Source organism: Sminthopsis crassicaudata, chromosome 1 (genome assembly GCF_048593235.1).
Source record: "Sminthopsis crassicaudata isolate SCR6 chromosome 1, ASM4859323v1, whole genome shotgun sequence".
Classification (NCBI taxonomy): domain Eukaryota; kingdom Metazoa; phylum Chordata; class Mammalia; order Dasyuromorphia; family Dasyuridae; genus Sminthopsis; species Sminthopsis crassicaudata.
In genome coordinates this window covers 278,210,673-278,234,235 of record NC_133617.1, presented here as the reverse complement: position 1 = coordinate 278,234,235, position 23,563 = coordinate 278,210,673, and the positions used below count along the sequence as shown (strand labels likewise).

Here is a 23,563-nt window from a genome sequence, read left to right as displayed (position 1 = left end):
TACTCAGAGGTTAATTAATTCACCCAGGGTCACCAAACTACTAAGTCTTAGAAGCAATACTTAACTCAGATCTTCCAGGAATACCTGCTGGTTTTTTATATTTAAATGCTTTTCTTGGCTGCCTTTAGTATTTTAAAAGGTTAGGTCATAGTACTTTTCAAATAAAGTTCAAATCAGGTTAAGTGTGAGGGTTTGGGTTTTGTTGTTGAGATTGTTATTTATTTACTGTAGTAATTTTTAGGCTTCCAAATAACTGAACATTTGTGAATTTTCCTGTTCTAATTATTTGTTATTTAAAAGACTGGTTGACATTCAGAGACAATATAGAAATAAAACTAAGGCTAGCACCAACTTATAAGAACACTCAAGCTTAAAGATTTTTGAGGATACTCTGTAAAAACACAGGAAAGGAAATCTCTTTTATCCAGATCTTAAAAAAAAAAAAAAAAAAAAAAAAAAAAAAGGTTTGCTCACATTTACACAATACTTTTCAAGGTTTGTAGAATTATATTTCATTTGTTCTTCATGAGATAGATGTTATCTTTATTTTACAGATAAGAGATCATCAAAGAGCCTAACTGTCAGCATTGACAAACATTTCCATAGGAATGGGACTACCTAAAAATTTTTTTAATAAGATGACTATGGTGAAAGATAGAATGGTGTACTGAATAAAAGATTATTCCTCAAGTCAAGGTGACCTGGATTCATTCAAGTCCTTCCACACATTGGTAGAATGATGCTGGGCAAATCACTAAACTTCTCAGGAATCCAATCTAATCAAGTTTCCAAGACCCTTCAGTTGCTGATGAATTGTTGATCTGTACCAAATAAATGACATTTTCACACTGGAACATTTTTTATGCCATGAAATCATTATTCTTTCCTTCTGTTCCCTCCCCATCCCACTATGTATTCCTGAACTGTATGACTTTGATCAGGTAGCTTTAGATAATCTAAGTCTCGATTTCCTCATCTGTTGAATAACATAGTTCATTCTACAAACTGCTTCTAAAGTTCAGTCTGTACCCTTATACCCTCTTTTAATGCTTGGTTTATGCAGGGGAATTTCACAATCTCTGGAATCCTAGCCTTTCTTACTTAAATATAAAACTCCCGATAATCTATCATTCTTTCATTACTATAGCAAATTAAAGTAGACTAAGATTTCATCTCAGGATTCCCCCCACCCTTCACCCCGTTCCTCCTTTAGAAGGGAGAACTCTCCAAGAACATAGTAATAATCCCCAATGAGACAAGTGAGTAAAGTCTCCAAGGTCCCATTCCGAAGGGGATAGCAGATGTTCCAGCAACAGGGCATCTGGCAGATAACTGCACCCTCTTGAACTGTCTACAATCCGTGAGGCCTGAGGGGGAGGCTGCCTGATATTACCTACCGTACAGGGGCCGGCCCGCGCAGGGATATCCACCTGATATTCCTGCAACGACAACGGCATTCTAGCCGAACTTCTTGTTCTGTATCCATGCGGCCCAATTCCTCGAGATGGGAGAATTAGGCACTCTCCTGCCTGCAAGAGGCCGCTGCTCAGGCCGTCCCATCCAGCCTCCAGGAGACCAGCTCCGGGCCACGGCTCAGTCTCACGGCATAATCGCCCAACGGTTACCACCTCTCTGGGACCATTGTGGGGATTTCTGGAGGAGGGGAAAGTCAAAGGTCACGGCATGATAGAGACTATCCAGGAGGGCAAAGGGGCCAGTTGAAAGCTATTCAAGCCCGATCAGCTCTAAATCCGCGGGCATTTAATTGGCCTTGTAATTTCAGATCGATCCCGAATTTAACACACTTTCCTCAAAGTCAGATACCTTCAGCTGCTCCATCCCAGTCGCCCAGATCTGCTATGACACCCCCACTCACCCTAAAGGGGGAAAGAAAGAAAAGAGGTATGAGTCATTCTCTTTTCCTTGAGTTCCAAACATTCTCCCTTAGAGAGTGAGGAAAGAAGGTGGAAGGGAGAAAACTTGTTCCCTCCTCTTGGTGCATTGGACGCTCTCACGTCCCATCCAGTGCTAACATACTATAGTTAGCACCCTTCGTTTTGTTCCCTCCCAAACCTCAGCAGGTGTTCCCTTCGGGAGCATTTGTCTGTCCCTCCTTCCTTTCTCTCCACCATCCTCTTATCTTCTGGTAGCTGAGATGGATCTTAGGGTCATACTTAAAGCCCCATTTCTCAGGTCATTGACACATAGAGGCAATTACCTGGGGAATCTACCGGGTTCTAATTTGAGTTCTGGAGTCCTACAACAACTTCTCTCTGATGTCTTCCTCACCACTTCTTACCTACCTTCTTTACCCCTCAGTTCTCACAGAGCCTAAGTAAAAGATTAATCCTATCCAGTTCAAAATGAAAAGGAGAGAATAGGACTTTCCCATAAACTGTCTCCACTATGTCAGTTCTAGACAGCCTAGAATGATAATAATAATGACAATGATGATTATAATTCATTTGCACAAATTGGCTTTAAGGCATAAAGAGCAGTTATCTCACCATGATCCTCTGGAGTTAGATTGTGCAAACTTTATGGAGAGCCATACTTTTACTGAGAGGCAGCATGGCTTAGTATAAAGACAATAGCCAGCTCTAGAAGGTAGAGAGCTGGCTCCAACCATGAAAGACTTGGTCCCAAATTTGCCTTTTTGATACCTATTGCCTGTGTAGTGGTCTAACTCTGGGCAAATCCTTTAGCTTCTCTGCTGTAGGTAACTAGAAGGTGATGGATAATCTGTAGTCTTCATCTGTGGGTTCCCTATATCAAGAAAATCATAGTTGCAGTCCCTGTCCGTACTAGTGAAATGTACAAATGCTCATGGGTAGATAGAGGGGAGCAATGGGTAATTTATGAGAAGCTGCTAACTCACTTTACCAGGATGAGTATAGGAAATATATCTGCTGGTCCAACAAACTGTATGAAATCAGATTCCCTGAGATAAAACAACCACTTCAACAGAAGAGCAGGCATTTGGTAGAGACCGCTTGGTTATCTCTTCTCCCCAATACCCTGTCTTCTCTCCTTTATACCATCCATTGGACTGTGGAATTATTTGTTGTTGGTGGGGTTTGTTTGTTTATTTGTTTTTGGTAAAGATCATTTATAAGATAGTAGACTAAAGGGGCAATTAAAGATTGGGGGAGGGGCGGATAGGAAGTGAAAAAGAGTGGGGAATACCTGAGGGATATCTCACCTTGCTAAAACACATGGTCAGTCACCAAATGCACAACACTTGGGCAGGCAATGGATAATTTATCAGGAAGCCTGATAGGAAGGAGTGGAAGACCTGAGAGCTTGGGTTTATCAGTAGCTGTCAAACAAGGGTTAGGCAACATGGGGGGCAAGGAGATAATGCCAGGGAAACTAGTAATAAAATAAATGAGTGGAAGAGGCCCACCATGTCAAGTAAGTAAGCTGTCTGTTCCTCTCTTCCACCTCCCACCCCCAATCTTCCAGTAGCTGAGATCTTAGGATCAGCCATAAAACCCCACCTCTCAAGATCATTATATGGGTTCAGGCAGCTCTCTGGATTTCTTTAAGCCCCAAATAAATACCCACCTTCTACAGATAGTTTCCCCCAACTCCTATTAATTCCAGTAGTTTCCTTCTGTTATTTCCTATTTATTCTGTATATAGTTTGCTTTATTTCCCCCATTGCACATTGTATTGCACATTGTTTCATCCAATAAATTGTAAGTTCATTGAAGATTGTCTTTTTTAAAAAAAACTCTTTTTGTATCCCCAGAACTTAGCATAGTATCAGGCATATAGTAGGCACTTAATAAATGTTTATTGGCTGAATGATTGATTATGGCAAGAGAGGCAGGAGTCTGTACAGGACAATGGCTTTGACAAAGTCAATAATCCCTCCCAGAGCTCTGTTAGTATCCAGCAGTCTTCCCTACTTCCTCTTCCTTACCCCCTTCACCTTACCCCCCACCTTCTACCCCCTTCCAAATACAAAGAGACCAGAAAAAGGTCTGGCCCGCCAGTCCCTAGTCCCTGCTGTGAATAGTTTAGTCTGCAGAAATCCCAAGCACTGTATTCTCATTGGTCTCCTCCACCCCAGGTTTCTAGCCTGGGGCTCTTCAGGAAGATGAGACGTCTTTGTGTAACCAGGAGTAAACAGCTTCTTCTCCCTAGACTGAAAAAGATAAACTTGTTTAACACAGTCTCTCCCTCCCCCATAAGGCTAGAATCTAGACCTTCTCTACTCTTTCCATTTGAACAACTCCCATTATTTTGTAAATAGCATGGCTTAAGACCAAAATGCTGAAATATTCTTTAGTCATGGGGAAATACTCTATTTTATAACTTGGATTAAATTATTTGTGTATTTGTCATATCTCTCATTAACAGGTGGTAAATGCCTTCAAAGAAGGCACTTGACCTATGGTTTCACCAGCCCTTGGCAATGTGCAATGTACCTAACAAAATTGGGGTGTGTAGAATTGAATTCTTTCCCAGTTTAGCCCAGTAGGAAGTAACTGATTGTAGAATGCACCTCTTCTCCCACCCCCACCTCCACCTCCAGTCCCAGGCCCAATCTCTTTTGTCTGTCCAAAGCAGACCTACCTGTAACAAGACATAACACACAACTAGGAAGGGAGAGCCTTAACTTAGTGCTCTGAGGGTCTTCAGGCCAAGGAATTGGAGTATGAGACTGGTGGACCTCAGATTTGAAACAAAAGCACTGAGGACACAAAGATGAAAACAGCCCATCATCAAAGAGGGAGAAAACATGTAAATAACCAGGACAGATATGATCCATACAGAATAGATAAAAAGTAATCTAAGAGGGGCAAGATGCAAGTAGTAGAGAGACTGATTATAAAAGGCTTCCTGTAAAAGGTAAAATCTGAGCTCAATCTTGAAGGAAACTAGGAAATTAAGAAGCAGAGATAAAGAGGCAGAGCTTTCCAGGCAGAGTAGACAGCCAATGGAGACACGATGTTTTATCTAGTTGTGTATAATAGTGTTCTGGTTAAAGGAGGCCAAAAAGTTGGATCTTACAATTCCCAAAGAATTATGGAAACTAAACTATGGAAAATATTATCCATATCCTGAGAAAGAACATGCTAAATAAACTTCATGTGTGTGTATGTCTTTTCCTTTTTTTTCCTCTTTCTTCATAACATGACTAATGTGGAAATATGTTTAACATGATTGCACGTGGATAACATAAGAGATTGCTTACCATTTTAGGAAGGGAAGCTTGGAGGGGGAAATATTTGGAACTTAAAATCTTATTAAAAACTATCTTTTAAAAATTTATTTTTATTTTGTACTTTTAACTTTTTTGCAAACTATCTTTATATGTAATTGGAAAAAATAAGACACTATACACTAAAAAAATAAAAAAAAGCTGTCCCTTGGTGTTTGTAAAATGGATTCAAGTAGATGATTGGAAAGCTATGAAGAGTCCAGGTTGGATAGAATTGTTTTTAAGAGGCAATCAGAATTAAGTGACTAGCCCAGGATCACACAATAAAACTATCTATCTGAGACTGGATTTGAACTAAGGTCCTCATGACTCCAGGACTGGTTCTCTAGCAACTGCTGTACCTACCTGTCCCTTGAGAAGAGTTTTAAATGCTACACAAAGGGCTTTATATTTTGATCCTAGCAGTAATTGAGCTCATTAAACAAAAGGAAACCTGGAGATGTTTGCTCTTTGAGATCAATGATTTGGAAAAATTTTGGCAGCTGATTGGAGTGATGAGCAATCTGAAGTGGGTCAATTAATTAGAAAGCTAATGCAGTAGCCCTGGAGAGAGGTCAGCCAAGAGAGTAGTGAGAAGATATGTAAAAGAGAATTTGAGGATAGAAATATGAGAGTTGAAGAGGTTTTAGTGATATGTTTCTTGATTAAAGAAGGTTTCTAGAAGGTTGGTGGTGTTCTTGATAGGAAGTTTGCAGAGGAATAAGGAAATTTGGAAGAGGGGGATAGATTTGAAAGAAACCTATTCAAACTTCTGTTTGAAATATATTGATTTTTAATATGCCTATAGGACATTCAGTGAGTTGTCCAGAATGGAAGTTGAAAATGCAGTCCTGGAGTTTAGGAGTGGTACTGAGAATCATCTATATAGATGATTCATCTACATAGACAATTGAATCTTCTAGGAGCTGATGAAGCCGCCAAATGAGGGTTTGCAGACAAGAAAGAAGAAAGCCCATGACAGAACCTTAGAAAAATACCTAAGTAGTGGGAATGACATGGATAAAGGTCCACCAAAGGAAACTGAGAAGGGATAATCAAACAGGTGGCAGGAGAACTAGAAGAGACTGTCAAGAAATCCTAGAAGGGAAGTATACAGGTAGGGAATGACCAACTGTATCAAATACTGTAGAAAATTCAAGAAGGATGAAAATTGAGAAAAATCTATTAGATCTAATAGTTGAATGCCCAGATGTTTGAAAAAGAATAAAACTGAGAAATCAAAAGGGAACAATAAGCAATACTTTTTGGAATTAGAAAAGATTTTGTTTTCTAGCTATTATTTGGTACCTCCTTAAATCGTGTCCCCTTTAATTTTTGGGGGGGGCCCTGATGTAAACTGTGTCCCATTTGAGGGGAAGGGTGTTCTTGACTCTCAAACCCTCCTGGCATCCTATGGAGTTTTAGAGTAATTCTTCCCCCAAGGGTTATTTGGTATTTATAGAACCATAGACCCCTAGACTTAGGAGGAGAGATTTCTAGGAAAAGGAATTCCACAATAGAAAAGTGGAATGAATTTGGGGTCAGAGCACCCGAGTCCTGTCATCTTAAACTTTGTTGACCTTGGGCAAGTACTTCTCTCACCTTCCCTAATCCATTCTTTCTTTGCAAAATTAGGGGGTTAAAGCAGATGTGGTTCTCTAACATTTTGGTATCAGGATTCCTTTATACTCAAAAATTATTGAGGCCCTTCTTAAAGAGTTTTTGTTTATATGGGTTTATATCTATTGATATTTACCATATTAGAAATGAAAATGGATAAAATTTTAAAGTGCTTATTAATTCATTAAAAATCATGAACCCATTATACATTAATGTAAATAACATTTTTATTAAAAATAACTCTTCTATAATAAAAAAAGCCTAGTGAGAAAAGTGGCATTATTTTATATATGTTTGCAACTTCCTTTAATGACTTAATTGAAGATAGCTGGCTTTTCATGTATGCTTCTACATTTAATATTTTATAGTATATTATTTTGATTGAAGTATATGAAGAAAAGATGATCTCACAATGATATATAGTGGGAAAAGGAAAATATCTTAATAGTCAAATGAAGTCTTAGTATTATTATGAATATAGTTTTGATTTCTTAAACCCACTGAAAGTATCTGAGAGGATCCCCTGAATCTACTGGCTACACTTTGAAAATTCTTGAATTAGATGACTTCTAAAAATCTCTTCCAATTCTGAAGCTATGATCCTAAGTTAGAGAATCAGATGTAGCCAAAAGAATGACAAACTTCAATTTGAAGAGAATTGATTTCAAATCTAACTTCTTGCTTCAGGTGAAATTTAAAACAAACAAACAAAAAAATACCAGGGATAAGCTTCAGCTGAAGTAAAAAAAAAAAAAAAAAAAAAAAAAAAAGGCATGGGTGTCTTGATCTGGGACAAAGCAAAAGCAAAAATATATCTAATAAAAAGAGATAAGGTAGAGACTACATATTGCTAAAGGGTACCATTGATAATGAAGTAATATCAATACTAAAAATATATGCACCAAGTTGTATAGCATCCAGATTTTCTTAGGGAAGTTAGGTGAGTTAGAGGAAGAAATAGTCAACAAAATTATACTAGTGGGGGATTTCAATCTCCCTCTCTCAGTAGTAGATAAATCTAATCACAAAATAAACAAGAAATAAATTGAGGTGAATAAAATTTTTAGAAAAGTTAGCTATGATTGACTTCTAGAGAAAATTGAATGGGGATAGTAAGGAATATATCTTTTTCTCAGTGGTATGTGGCACCTACATAAAAATTGACCATATATTAGGGCATAAAAACCTCACAAGCCAATGCAGAAAGGCAGAAATAGTAAATGCATCTTTTTCAGATCATGATGCAATAAAAATCAAATTTTGTTTCTTAGTTGTACTAGTTGTGTGACTTTGGACAAGTCATTCAGCTGCCCTGAATCTCAGTTTTCTCATCTGTAAAATGGAGATGCTAATACTTGTATATACCCTCAAGGCTGTTGAGAAAATCAAATGAGAAATGTGTTTGAATTGCTACATAAAAAGTCCGCTCTGGCTTTGCAGTCAAAAGATGTAGGTTCAAACCTTGCTTATCAGTTACTACTAACTTTATAACAATGGGCAAGTCACTTTATCTTTCTGGGTCTCTTTTTCCTCACAGGTAAATTAAAAAGACTAGTTCCTCTCAGGGTTAAAATTCTATGACTCAGTAAAAAAGATGTGGTGTAACATGAGATTTCAAATTTTGTCCCTATTTTGTCTAAAGTAGGCTAGGAGTTAGGACTATAAAGACCTAAGCATAAAGTCCCTATTCTCAAAAATCTTATATTCTACTGAGAAGATACCTGAAATAAACATATGTTTATTTATAAATAGGATAATGGAGGAAAGGAGTGTGGTCATATAGTATTTTGCAAATTACTTGAGATAAGCAATAATTTGGATATAGTTTTATTTTGTGATAACAGTAGTGTCACGGTTAAGAGATCCTGTGCTTGCTTCTGTTGGTGCTAAACTGACTCAGAATGTTTGACCTTGACCAGATGAAACCAAATTGATCTGGTTCCCTCATCATTAGTTCTCTTATCAATTGAGTTTCATGATAATTTCACACACTCCTCTTCACTGTTTTGTTTGTGGTTTTAAAGAATAGATATTTATCAACGACCATTTATATTAGTTCAAGGAAACATAAAAAGTTACAGCTTTTAAAGATAGTCTTCAAATACTATTAGAAGCCAGTTCCAATGGCCTCATGATAAAGAGAGCCATCTGCATCCAGAGAGAGGATGTGGGGACTGAGTGTGGATCACAACATAGTATTTTCACTTTTGTTGTTGTTTGCTTGCATTTTGTTTTCTGTCTTTTTTTTCCTTTTTGATTTGATTTTTCTTGTACAGTATGATAATTGTGGAAATGTTTAACATATATTGGATTACTTGCTATATAGGGGAGAGGGTGAGGAGAAGGGAGGGAAAAAATTTGGAACATAAGGTTTAGCAAGGGTGAATGTTGAAAATTATTTATGCAGATGTTTTTGAAAATGAAAAGTTTTAATTAAAAAAAAACCCTAAATAATGTTAGAGATATTGCAGTGATTATTGATGTGAGAAAGTCAAAATTTTCAAGGATCATTCAAGTCCATAACAAAATCAACCTTTGCTTTATAAAGCAAAGTGTAGTAGAAAACAAAAAAATGATAAGACCTTAAAAGCAGCCTAATTAATCTTTTTTTTTTTCAAGCAACATTGAGTGTTTTTTCTGTATTTTCTTTCTCCATATTTGTTTTCTTTTCTTTTTTTTAATTAATTTTATAATTATAATTTTTTTGACAGTACATATGCATGAGTAATTTTTTTTATAACATTATCCCTTATATTAATTTTTCCAAATTTTCCCCTCCGCCCCTCTATCCTTCCCCTAGATGACACAGCCTAATTAATCTTTAGAAAAGAAACAAATGATCTTTGAAGGAATCTGGTGGCAGAAGAGATTATTAAATTGCAATTGTAGGCTATTAAAGTTAATAAAAAAAAACACAAACCACCCGCTGCTAACTGTTTCTTTGAAGAAAGAGCATGGGCAAGAGAATATAAAGACTAAGTTTGGAAGATGATATTTTTTTTACTGGTGAAACAGACTTTTCCATTCAAGGCTATGCAAAACAATTGCTAGAGGGAGTTAAGGTGAGACTAAGAACTCAACATTTTCATCAGAATGTAAAACATGAATTAATGAAAAAATAATTAAAAACTTACTATGCAATAAATATTTTGTTAAGGGTTACGGGGTATTAAAAAAAAAAAAAAAAAAAAAAAAAAAAAAGCAAGGCAGAACCTACCCTCAAGGAACTTACATTATAAAGGGGAATTCAAATACATAAAGGGAAGCTATCAGTGAAAACCAGTAGATTGGTCAACTTAAAATGTTAGGGAATTTTTCTGTCTAGTGGGCCTGAAAGTCTTGCCCTCATTGAAGGAATGATAAACTCAGATGAATATAGTGATAATAAGAAGGAGAATTTTTTTGGAATTACAATACCACACCATGAATAAAATAACATATTGTACCATGTCATAACTCCAGAGCAGTCTGAACTCTTTTTGAAAATCTAGGGGCTAATCTAGAGGAGTGGGTGGAGGGAAGGAGGGGAAAATCTGAAACACAAGGCTATGCAAGGGCCAATGTTGAAAAATTATCCCTGCATATGTTTTGAAAATAAAAATCTTTTTTAAAAAGAAAAGAAAATAATATCTATGGACTAGAATCAGTGCTAGACTAGAAAATTGGACCATTTATCAAAGATACACTTAGTATCTAGTGTGATAAAAATGTGATTTCATGATGAATTAAGGAATGTGTTAAAATCTTAGCCAAATTGTGTAAAAACAAATGTTTAATAGCATTTCCACTCTTTCTGTTAAATACTATATATATATAGTATTTAACATATTTAACATGTATTGGACTAGCTGCCATCTAGGGAGGGGGTGGGAGGAAGGAGATGGAAATTTGGAAAAGGTTTTACAAGGGTCAATATTGAAAAATAACCCATGCGTATGTTTTGTAAATAAAAAGCTATAATAATAATAAAAACAACAACAGCAAATGTTTAAAGCAAAAAGTGTGTGTGTATATATATACATACATATATATATATATATATATATGTATGTATATATATACACACATATATAAATGCACACATATACATATATGTTTGTTCATTTTTGTTGTTGAATAGTTAGGAGTCATGTACAACTCTTGGTGATTTTATTTAGTGTTTTCTCCGTAAAGATATTGTAGTGGCTTGTGCATTATTAGTGTATAAATTGGCTTAAGTTTACTGAAATAAAAAGTCAGTCTGTCAAGATCTCCAAGTGTTCACTTTTATAGTCTTTTAGCCTCTGTAAAATATAGACCTCTGATAGAAATGCTGAGAAAGGCCCTTAATTATGGTAGTGTGAATGCTACCTCTATAAACAGTGAAAAATCAGTTAGGGGGCTATTTGTTTTTATTGCATTGTTAAAAGAGCTTAGGATTGATTAGTTTCTGGTAATGTAGCTCTGGTACTGAGAACCTGATGACCTAATTTGCTTCTGTTGTTCTACAGCATCGGGGTTTGGGGTTTGGGATATATATCTATGCTGCTGTCCTAAAATATGATTCCTATAACTTGATACAATGGTACAGTATTTTTACATTTTCTCCAAAGCTTCAAATGTATGTAGATTTCTCCTCCTCCTTCCTTCATTCTCTAAAAAAAAAATAAAAATTTCCAAGTTAGAATAATTCTTTCTTGGTCTTTGCTAAGTAATTATATTAATTCTTCAGAGACCTTCATTGGATTGAAAATGTTTTGTTTAGTAGTATTTCTATAAGTGTAGTGAATATTTCAGTTTGAGAACTTTTAGAAAAGATAATTGAATAAATCAAGATTTTTTTCTTTTGCTTGAGGCATAGATTTTAAGAAAATATGTGTCCTTGACAATTTCCCATCAATAAACTAGTATAAATCTCTGACTAGCACTTACTTCAATGTCTGTAAACAATGAGTAGAGATTCAAACACCTGCTCTACCCGATGCAAAAGGCTTCTTACTAGAAATTGATTTGTTGATTTTTTAAATGCCTCTAAATGCCCAAGAATGGTAATCATCTCCATTAAATTTCAGATCGGTAAAAAGTAGCAACATGTATGATTGACATGATCAAGAATGTCTATGTGCTATTTACATATATTTATTTTTTTTCTCCTGAAATTATATTGAGGATGATGTATTTGAAAGAGTATGTGACCTTGAGTTGTCATTCTTTTTGAAAACTCAGACCGGTTAGGAAGCCTCCATTAATATCCTAGACCAAGAATGAGTGTTAAGAGCAAAATCCTCAAGGGACATAAGGAGAGGGAATTTTACTGGCTGCTGGACACAGAAATCCTTTTGTTGAAAAGTATGCTGAATCCATTGAATTAGATATTAAAGTTAATTTCTCTATAAAACTAAACTAAGTAATAGATAACCACTGAGTATAATTTTGAAGATTCTTGGAGATATCTTACAATCCTTTATTATAATTTTATACTTTGAAAATAAATCTATACTTTGCTATGACTACCACATTTTACAAAAAAGAAAATCATAAAATTTGGCACATTAGGATTACAGATATATGGATACATTCAGACATTGTTGATATAATTGCAAATCAATCAAATCTTTTTGGAAACTATAGTGTTTTAAAAGGCTTTAAAATTATTAACCCTAATACAACTAATTCTTTTATTAAAAATATATTCTAAGAAAGGTACCAAAAAGAAACACACACATATGAATTTTATACATTAAAAAACACTTTATAAAACTACTAGGCAGCATATGGTAAAATGGGAAGAAATTAGTCTTCTGACTCTATGTGACAGTGATTATTTGAATATTAGGCAACTCTCTAAAATGAGAAATATAGATAGTGAGATGGGTAGAGTTCCTATACTGGAATACATCAGGCCTTTGACTGATGACTAAAGAACTGGAGCTCTTTGTGGGTAAGTTACCTTATCTAGATGTTCTTTCTCCTCCCTCATCTAATTGTGCTCAGCACACAGTTCCTTAATTCAAATTTGTTACAAACACAACCACCCAGGAAGCAACCTAAGGAATAAGGAAATAAACAAACTATAGCCTATTATAATGTAATTAGGAATGAATGACTAACTTGTCAGTTAAGTGGCTGTGGTGATAGAACTTTGGAATTGGAATCAGGAAGACCTGAATTCAAATAAGACCTCTTACTAGCTGTATGACCCTAAGCAACTTTGCCAAGAAAATCCCTTAAGATGGTATGGTCCAAGGGATCAGAAAAAGTAGGATATAATTGAAGAATAATGTGAAAAATAAAAGCAAATATGCAAAGACTGTAAGAAATAATGCAAAATAAAGGAAAGAGAGCCAGAAATTGGCACCCAAACCATTTCTAATTGCAATGAAAGGAAAACACATATATGGGGGATTCATACTGACCATGGAAAAAGACACCGAGAGGGAATAACTGAGAAATGCTTATATACTCTGCCTATACATGAAAAGTCTTAGAGTTTGTTTCAATAGCTATAAATTTAAGTTTGCTGTTTAAAGTTAAGTTCATAATAAATTCATTTCTCCGTCCTCCAAGAATCTGTCTTCTTTTTGGTTTAAGTGCTTCTTCCAAAATTTTAACTCTACAACCGTCACCTTGCAGCCAAGCTTCCTGAGGATCTCTGAAGGCAGGGAGACTGGTTCTTGGACATGTTGTCTATTGACACCATATCCTTGCTTCCCTGGACCTCAGAGTTGAAGCCTTTCTAGCTAAGTTAGACCTGCTTGAGCTTCTGCAATTTTGGCACAATCTTCAAGAAAACCCAGGACCATCTCTGAACCTTTGAAGAAGGCATTGAAGATAGGATTTTATGGGTTGTCATGTATGACAGAATTTTACAATTTGAATGGATCTCAGGAACCATCTAGGTCAGCCACAGTTAATGAAACTCCACAGCATCTTTAGCCAGTAAACATCCAGTCTCAAGCTGAAGAACTCTATTGAAGGAACTCATTTTTTTTTTTTCCCTCTGAGGTAGCTGTAAGTCTACTTAGCTATAAGTCTAATTTACAAGAAAAATTTCTTGATGTTAGGCCTAAATTTGATTCTGTGGAATTTTTACCTCCTGTCCCCAGTTCTGTTTGACGATGTGAGATCAAATAGAACAAATCTAATTTCTCTTCTATATGAAAGCCCTTCAAATATTTGAAGCTATCTCTCCTGTTTACAACTCCACCCCTCCTGTCCTTCATTTTTGTCCTCCAGCAGACTAAGCATCCCTGGTTTCTTCAATAGACACTTAAATAGCATGGATCCCAGGTCTGTCATATTCTTGTTGCTTTTGTTCTAAATCTTCTCCAATTTATCAGTGTCTTTTCTTAACCTGTGACTCAGAACAGAACACAAGATGTTTTCTGTTCTCTAGCTGGGGTCTCTCCTGGGAAGATGTTAATATTTTACTTATTAAAAACTTTTGAAAAAAATGCATATTGTATTGGGTCACTTGCCCACTGGGGAAGGTAGGAAGGGAGGGAAAAAATAGAACACAGTTTTGTAGGAGTGAATGTTAAAAATTATCCATGTATATATTTTGGAAATAAAAAGGTATAATTTTTTTTAAAAAAAAGCCTTCACTGCATGCTGAATGTGATTCAGTAATGATCATGATAAAATTTAACCTTGACTTGGAAAAAAATGCATATTGTGGGATTTCTTATGTCTTGTGTTTTTGTTCTCTTTGGAATAGACAAGTAGGAAAATAATTTAAATAAAAGATCAAATTCAGAATCCAGGAAGCTCTTACTTTGAACATTTTAATTTCAGATTGTGCAACATGCAGAGCAGGGGAGATACATGCAGAGCAGTAGGAAAACACTGGATAACATATTTTTGCTGAAAGCATCCTGTAAGTATAAAATGCTGTTAAATGATGCCTCCTAATGGTATAGTAGTTGGATAATGTCTGGTAGTTGCAATTTTTAATGCAGAATTGCCTTGTCTTTATCAATCAATTGATAGTTGGAATTTTAAATGTAGAATTGCCTTACTTATAGGAAATATTTGTTCAATAAAATATGAGTTCTTTGAAATCCATTCTAGGTGACTTTAAAATTATTTTAGGATTCTAAACTTAAAACTAATTTTTTTTTCAATTACATGTAAAGAAAGATAATTTTCAACATTTATTTTTGTAAGATTTTGAGTTTCAAAAATTTTTTCTCCCTCCTTCATTTACCTCCTCCCTCCCTGAAACAGCAAGCAATCTGATATAGGCTATATATGTGCAATCATGTTAAACATATTTCTATATTAATCATATTATGAAAGAAGAATCAGAACAAAAGGAAAAAAAACCATAAGAAAAAAAAGCAAAAAAAAAATTTTTAAGTAAAAATAATATGCCTTGATATGCATTTGGTCTCCATATTTCTCCCTCTCTGGTTGTGGATGGAATTTTCCATCCCCAGTCCATTGGAATTGTCTCAGACAATTGTATTGCTAAGAAGAGCTAAATCTATTATAGTTGATCATCCCACAATCTAATTATTACTTTGTACAATGTTCTCCTAGTTTTGTTCACTTCACTCAGCATCAGTTCATGTAAGACTGTCTAGATTTTTCAACATTTCTTATAGCACAATAGTATTGTATTACATTCACATATCTCAATTTGTTCAGCCATTCCCCAATTGTTGGGCATTCTTTTAATTTCCAGTTCTTTGCTGCCACAAAAAGAGCTGGTATAAATATTTCTGTACATGTTGGTCCATTTCCCTTTTTTATGTTCTCTTTGGGATACATATTTAATATCCTTTGATCCAGCAATGCCACTACTAGGTCTATATGTTCCCCCCCTCCCCCCCAGTTTTTTGAAGTGAAGTTATATGACCATTTTAAATGATTTTGCTTCATCAAAGTAAGGGAACAGTATAAAATTTGTTTTACTCATGTTTTTTAATTTTAAAAAATGAATTACTTTTTACTCTGTATTACAGTAATTTAATTGTTAGAAATGGTGCAGTGGAAAAACCACTGAACCTGGAGGCTTTGGAGACTTCCACTGACTATGTGAGTGCAACTCTTTTAACTTTTATGAACCTGTTTCAGCTGTAACATAGCATCATAGGATTAGAGCTAGAAGGAAGTAAAGGAGGAAACATGCATTTATTATATGCTAAGTACTGAACTAAGTGCTTTACAGATACTATCTTACTTGATCTTCAGAATTGTAGGAGGTAGGTGCAATTATTATCCCCATTTTATAGTTGACACAGATTTAATGATGTGCCTAGGGATCATACAGCTATTAAAATATCTAAGGCTCATACAGGTATTAAATATCTAAGGCTGTATTTGAACTTGGGTCTTCCTAAGTAAATATCTGGCAGACCAAACAATTTGCCATCAAGCTGCCTTATCTGGTCCTTTCCTTGTCCAAATTGTAACATAGAATTTTATTTATTTTAATCGGTATTTGAAATGTTTATATAAAAGCATTTCTTTTAAAAAATCATTTTAAAATATTGCAAGTGGCCATATTTTCCTGTGTGTAGAAACAATCTCATCTGCACTCATATACAAATATAATAAACTTGACATATTTCATGGCTTTCTATGGTCTATATAAACTTAAATACAAATCTTTGCCTCTTTATGTAGCACAATATAATAATGTAAGATGAAGTTAATAGAAGAATATGGACTTTTAAGAATTTATTTAGAATTCAAGTAGAGAATATATAACTTAAATATTATGGGAGATACAGATTTTATTTTTGCATATCATTTTAAAATCATAATGAAGTATTGGATATGGTCCTTATTCTGACTAAAATGTGAAAATGTCATGAATTTAATACTACCTTAGAGTGAAATAATATTATATACCCTGCATGTATTTTGATGTACAGAATTTGATTCTAAACTTAGAAAATTTTACTTGAGTTAACTATACTCATTCAGCTAGTCAGAGGAAAATTCAAGATCTGAATTTAGGAGAAGTTGAGCTATGATTATCGTTATTTGGCTGACTTATATTTACTTATTTTGGGGGGTAGGCATTCTGGATTAATGACTTGCCCAAAATCCAAAGCTAGTAAGTATCTGAGTCTGGATTGGAAGTCAAGTTCTCCTGACTCTAGGTGCATTGCTCTATCTATTCCTCCACCTACCTCTACCTCTATTGTACTATTGGTCTAACACTATATATACTTTATTACTCAGAAAAAGCCTCTTTTGTTTTACTCTTATTAAATAATTATTTTATGAGTAGGGAACATTGACATGACTGTAATTTAGCACTAATATATCACTAGACTGTTTGGTACCCATGTTCTGATTTAGAGATTTTTAAGAAATCAAGAGAATTATTAACATCAATTTTTTAAAAATGGGAACTAATAAGTATAAAAATAATAGCATTCAAATCTGGAAAAACCTTTGAGGCCACTTATTTCAAACTGAGACCCAGAAAGATGATTAAGTAGTAAATAGAGGACCCAGGATTTCATCTGAGTCCTTCTGACTCCAAATACATTTTTTACACTGAGGCAGCCAGGTGATAAAGTGACTAAGTGCTTGACCTGGCATCAGAAATACCATAGTTCAAATTCAGCCTCAGATACTTTGTTTGAACTTAGACAAATGACTTAACCTTTGTCTGCCTTGGTTTCCTCAATTGTTAAAAAAACGGGGGGGATCCTAATAGTACCTATCTTTTAGGGTTGTTGTGAAGAACAAGTTAGGCAATATTTTTCTTTTTTTTTATTATAACTTTTTATATACAAAACATATGCATGGGTAATTTTTTCAGCATTTGACCCTCGCAAAACCTTCTGTTCCAACTTTTCCTCTCCTTCTCCCTACCCCCTCCCCTAGATGGCAGATAGTCCCATATATGTTAAATATGCTAAAGTATATGTTAAATACAATATATGTATACATATTTATACAGTATCTTGTTGCACAAGAAAGATAGGATTTAGAAGGAAGGTAAAAATAATCTGAGAAGAAAAAACAAAAATGCAAGTAAACAATAACAACTTAGGTAATATTTAAGAACAACTTCACATACTTCTTGGCACATAGTAGGTGCTAAATAAATGGGAGTTTCTTGTCTTCCATTTATAAATCCTACGATGGCTATGATTTGCTTAACACTTTACAGTTTACAGTGCCTGAATATAAGTACAACATAAATGCACATTCTTTTCTCCCATGCCATAGTGTCTAATATTTCTATATTGCTCTAGGGTTTAGAAAATCTTTTCCCCAAAAGGATACAGAGAGGTAAACATTTTTGTCCTCCTCTATTCAGATAAGGAGAAGGGAACTGAGAAGTTAATTGTTTTGTCCATATCATACAGATAACAAGTATTAAGGCCTGGTTCAATGATCTTTCCACTATCTCCCTGAAGCCTCCACATTTGTAAAGGCTAAAGGTCAAGGCTGAATAGTATAACTCAATGCTTTTTGCCTTTAGGGTTTAAACGATCTAGCAAAAGCTGAGGAGATTGGGGGAATTTATTTTCCCCAATTAGAGCAGCTGTGTTTTTTCAATGTTATCTTTTTTTTTGGATTCTTAAATTCACTTACATGGGTATTCACCCTATCATTGGTATTGCAGCACATATTAGTCCTTCCTTCCCATCTTTTGAGATTCTTGTCCAAATCATCCTGTGTATAAGTCCTTCACAAGAAGTCCAGAATATATTAGCAGATTCTTATAGTTACCTAGACATTGTGTAGATACAAATGAAATCTTGAGTTGTTTCTTGGTGAGTCATCCCACTTTATAAAGAGTTAATGTCTTTCTAGTATGCTAAATGCCCAAGTGGGCTGGAGCCAGACAGCTGATTGCTAAATTTTCAGTGTGAGCATTTATTTACACCTCAGATATCAGGCTACATATCAGAGGTTGATATCTTATTTTGTTGTCTGAATTTAGGAAAATGTAAAGAATGCAGATTAAACTTAAAAGTATATGTGCAAACATTTCTTCTTCCTTCCCTCTCTCCTCAATTTTTTAAACATTTACCTGAATACCATAAACATTTTGCTCCATAAAATTGCTAGAGCTCAACAAGAATGCAGTAGAAGGCTTGGGTAATAAAGTCAACGCCAGACTGGAGGCCTAATAACCACAGGCTAACAACAACAACAACAATATATCAACTGATGTTTATTTAGTGCTTTAAGATTTGCAGAGTGCTTTATATCCATTATCTTATTTAAAGCCTTAAAATGCTGCTGCCTAGTGGTAGTTATAACCAAAGATAACCTCCCTGGAAAGAAATCTTACTTGTAGGCTGAAATTTATGCAAATGATAGGAAAGAGAAATTTGAGGCAACTTGGCAAAGATGACCAAAAATGAGAAGAGTGTTGGAAGGATTGTGGAAAAATAAGAGCTGTTGGTGGAACTATGCATTCATCTGGAAGTTCTGGAAACCAATTTGAAATTACATTTAGAAAGTATTATAAAATATCCATACTCTTTGTCCCAGAGCATCTATTCCAACAAGAGCAAAAATTGAAAGGCTTCATATATTCTAAAATATTCCTAGCAGCATTGTGTGTGTGTGTCTATGTGTGTACTTGTATCTCTACAAATGTGGTATCCATCAATTAAGAATTGGCTAAACAAATTGTAGTATTACAAAATATGTAGTACATGTAGTTTATGTAGTAATGCAATAGAATATCATGACAAGGAATTTTGAATATTAAGAATACAGGATGGAATATATGGTAGCACACACTAATAATCCTTCCTTTTGGGGAGGAAGAAGCTGGCAGCTATTTGGAGATCTGGAATTTTGATATGGTATATGCTAAGCTGATCACTTGTCCAAATTAACAGTCTGGTTGAGGCAGATCTATTCTCCCCATTGCACTCCCCATTTTTTTTTTAAAAGAAAACCTTAGAAAGAGGTATGAACTGATAAAAAATTAAGTAAACAGAACCAGGAAAGCTCAATACAATGACTATAATAATGTATATGGAAATGAATAAAGAAATTAAATTGAATATTGAACAATCTTATGACTAAGAGACAAGAATATGTCCTTCCTTTTTTTGCAAAGATGGGAGACTATGAATGTGATATACTCTATTATGTTGCCATGTTCCTCTGACTAATGGTTAGTATTATATATCTTGTTTTTTTCCTTCTAATTTCCATATTAATCTTGTTGCAAGGGATAACTTAGTGGGTAGGAAAGAGAAATAGTTGGGAATTGTGATAATTAAAAACAAGAGTTCCTATAAGAAATGACCAGCAGGAGGAATACAGAGAGGTTTGGAGAGACTTACATCAACTGATGCTGAGTGAAATGAATAGAACCAGAAGATCGCTGTACACTTCAATACTGTATAAGGATGTATTCTGATGGAAGTGGATATCTTCAACATAAAGAAGATCCAACTCACTTCCAGTTGATCAATGATGGACAGAAATAACTACTCCCAGAGAAGGAACACTGGGAAGTGAATGTAAATTGTTAGCACTACTGTCTATCTACCCAGGTTACTTATACCTTCGGAATCTAATACTTAACGTGCAACAAGAAAATGGTATTTACACACATTTATTTTATCTAGGTTATAGTGTAACACATGTAAAATGTGTCAAAATGTGATTGCCTGTCATCAAGGGGAGGGAGTTGAGGGAGGGGGGGGATAATTTGGAAAAATGAATACAAGGGATAATATTATAAAAAAAAAATTTACTCATGCATATATACTGTGGAAAAAAATTCTAAATAAAATTTAAAAAAAAACAAGAGCTCAATATATATGTTTTTAATTAATTAAAAAAAGGAAAAAGAAAAGAAAATTGAGGCAATCAGAACTTACTAACTAGAAAAATGTCTCTTTCCACAATTTGTAACACTTAACTGAATCTTAGTTATGTGATTTTGACATAAGGGAGTTAGCTTCCCACAAAAAAGAAATGGGAATATTTGTATATTTTTGTTTAGATTCAGCAAAAGAATAAACAATAAATAGCATCTATTTCTAGGCTTGGCTCTGGGAATATTTTAGACTGAGGCAGTATATATACTGCTCTAAACTCAGGATTTCTAGTAAAGACATAATTCAGTTTGTTTAATAGCTTCTCCTCATTCTTTACTGAATAGCCAATGAGATATAAGACACACAATGCAGTTTTCAACTGATATAGATTTATAAATTTATAAAATAAATAAAAAGAATTATAAATTTAAAAATAATTTATAAGTTTAGTGGGTCTAGTTACTAGAGGCTGAACTCAGAAACACTAAGTTTGAATAATAGCATCTTAAAATAAAATATGAATATACAGTCAGGAGAAGGCTGAAGCTCCTACATTCAGTAGTTTTCCTTTCAATGTCCTTTTGCTTGCAGTGATCACCAAATGGTTTTCACTACAGCTGATTTATTGGATTTTTTTTTATTATTATTATTAGCTTTTTATTTACAAAATATATACATGAGTAATTTTTCAACATTGACCCTTGCAAAATCTTCTGTTCCATTTTTTCCCCTCCTTCCCCCCCCCCCCCAATATGGCAGGTAGTCCAATATATGTTAAATATGTTAAAGTAGATGTTAATTTTTACAGCTAAAGGTTCTGATTAAAGTCTCATTTCCAAATTATATTGGGAATTGACTCTAATTTATAAGAAATCAAGCCCTTTTCCAATTGATAAATGGTCAAAGGATGTGAACAGACAATTTTCAGATGATGAAATTGAAACTATTTCTAGTCATATGAAAAGGAGTTCCAAATCACTATTGATCAGAGAAATGCAAATTAAGACAACTCTGAGATACCACTACACACCTGTCAGATTGGCTAAGTTGACAGGAAAAGATTATGATGAATGTTGGAGGGGATGTGGGAAAACTGGGACACTGATGCATTGTTGGTGGAGCTGTGAATAGATTTAAGCATTCTGGAGAGCAATTTGGAACTATGCTCAAAAAGTTATCAAACTGTGCATACCCTTTGATCCAGCAGTGTTGCTACTGGGTTTGTATCCCAAAGAGATCTTAAAGAAGGGAAAGGGACTTGTATGTGCAAGAATGTTTGTGGCAGCCCTCTTTGTGGTGGCCAGAAACTGGAAACTACGGGGATGCCCGTCAATTGGAGATTGGCTGAATAAATTGTGGCATATGAATGTTATGGAATATTATTTTTCTGTAAGAAATGACCAACAGGATGATTTCAGAAAAGCCTGGAGAGACTTACATGAACTGATGCTGAGTGAAATGAGTAGGACCAGGAGATCAATATATACTTCAACAATAATACTATATGATGATTAGTTCTGATGGACGTGGCCCTCTCCAACAATGAGATGAACCAAATCAGTTCCAATAGAGCAGTAATGAACTGAACCAGCTACACCCAGTGAAAGAATTCTGGGAGATGACTATGAACCACTACATAGAATTCCCAATCCCTCTAATTTTGTCCGCCTGCATTTTGGATTTCCTTCACAGGCTAATTGTACACTATTTCAAAGTCTGATTCTTTTTGTTCAGCAAAACAACTGTTTGGTCATGTATACATATATTATATTTAATTTATACTCTAACATAATTAACATGTATTAGTCGACCTGCCATGGGGGGGGGGAGGGAAGGAGGGGAAAAATTAGAACAAAAGGTTTGGTAATTGTCAATGTTGTAAAATTACCCATGCTTATATCTGGTAAATAAAAACTATTAAAAAAAAAAAGTTAATGGGGGCAGCTAGGTGGTGCAGTGGATAGAGCACCAGCCTTGAATTCAGGAGAACCCAAGTTCAAATCTGGTCTCAGACACTTAACACTTCCTAGCTGTGTGACCCTGGGCAAGTCACTTAACCCCAGCCTCAGGGGGAAAAAAAAAGTTATCAAACTGTGCATACCCTTTGATCCAGCAGTGTTACTACTGGGCTTATATCTCCAAGAGATATTAAAGAATATAAAAAACATACGGGTTCCCATATGTGCAAAAATGTTTGTGGCAGCCCTTTTCATAGTGGTAAGAACTGGAAATTGAAGGGATGACCACCAATTGAGAATGGCTGAATAAATTGTGGCATATGAATGTTATGGAATATTATTGTTCTATAAGAAATGATCAGCAGGATGAATACAGAGAGGCTTGGAGAGACATGCATGAAATGAATGCTAAGTGAAATGAGCAGAAGCAGGAGATCATTATACACTTCAACAACAATACTACATAATGATCAATTCTGATGGACATGACTCTCTTTAACAAAGAGAGGATCCAAATCAGTTCCAATTGACCTGTAATGTACAGAACCAGCTAAACCCAGAGAGAGAACACTGGGAAATGAGTATGGACCACAACATAGAATTTTCACTCTGTTAGTTTGCTTGGATTTTTGTTTTTCAATGGTTATAATAATGTTACAACCTGGTCAATACCCATCACCTACCTCATCATTATCTTTCAAAAGAATCCTAACTCCAATGTTTCAACATGGCAGAGAGTAATTCTGGATTCTTGAAGACTATGCCAGTGGAACAAAAGTTTAATATGATGAAAAAGATTGCATATGGCCCCCGGAAAACAGACTGAATTTGTTTTCCAAAGTCCTGAGTGCAGTCCAACCAGATTAAAATGTAATTGGAAAATGTTTAACAAAATAATTAAAAATACAGTGCAACATAATATTAATTTGTTTTTCTAAGTCAATATGCAGCTTCTAATGGGATCTGTTTTCTATGAGTTTGACATTACTGCACTATACTATGCTGTCTTTCCTACCACAAAATGTTAG

The 23,563-nt window shown here is 34.8% G+C and overlaps 1 long non-coding RNA gene across 1 annotated transcript; it reads right to left on the bottom strand.

Moving 5' to 3' along the window:
- Positions 1-515: 515 nt before the first annotated feature.
- LOC141549366 (uncharacterized) lies at positions 516-1,896 on the bottom strand. Its single transcript, XR_012484341.1, has 2 exons — positions 1,398-1,896; positions 516-821 (listed from the first exon to the last, which is right to left on the bottom strand). It is a non-coding gene; the product is annotated as an uncharacterized LOC141549366 (long non-coding RNA).
- Positions 1,897-23,563: the final 21,667 nt, after the last annotated feature.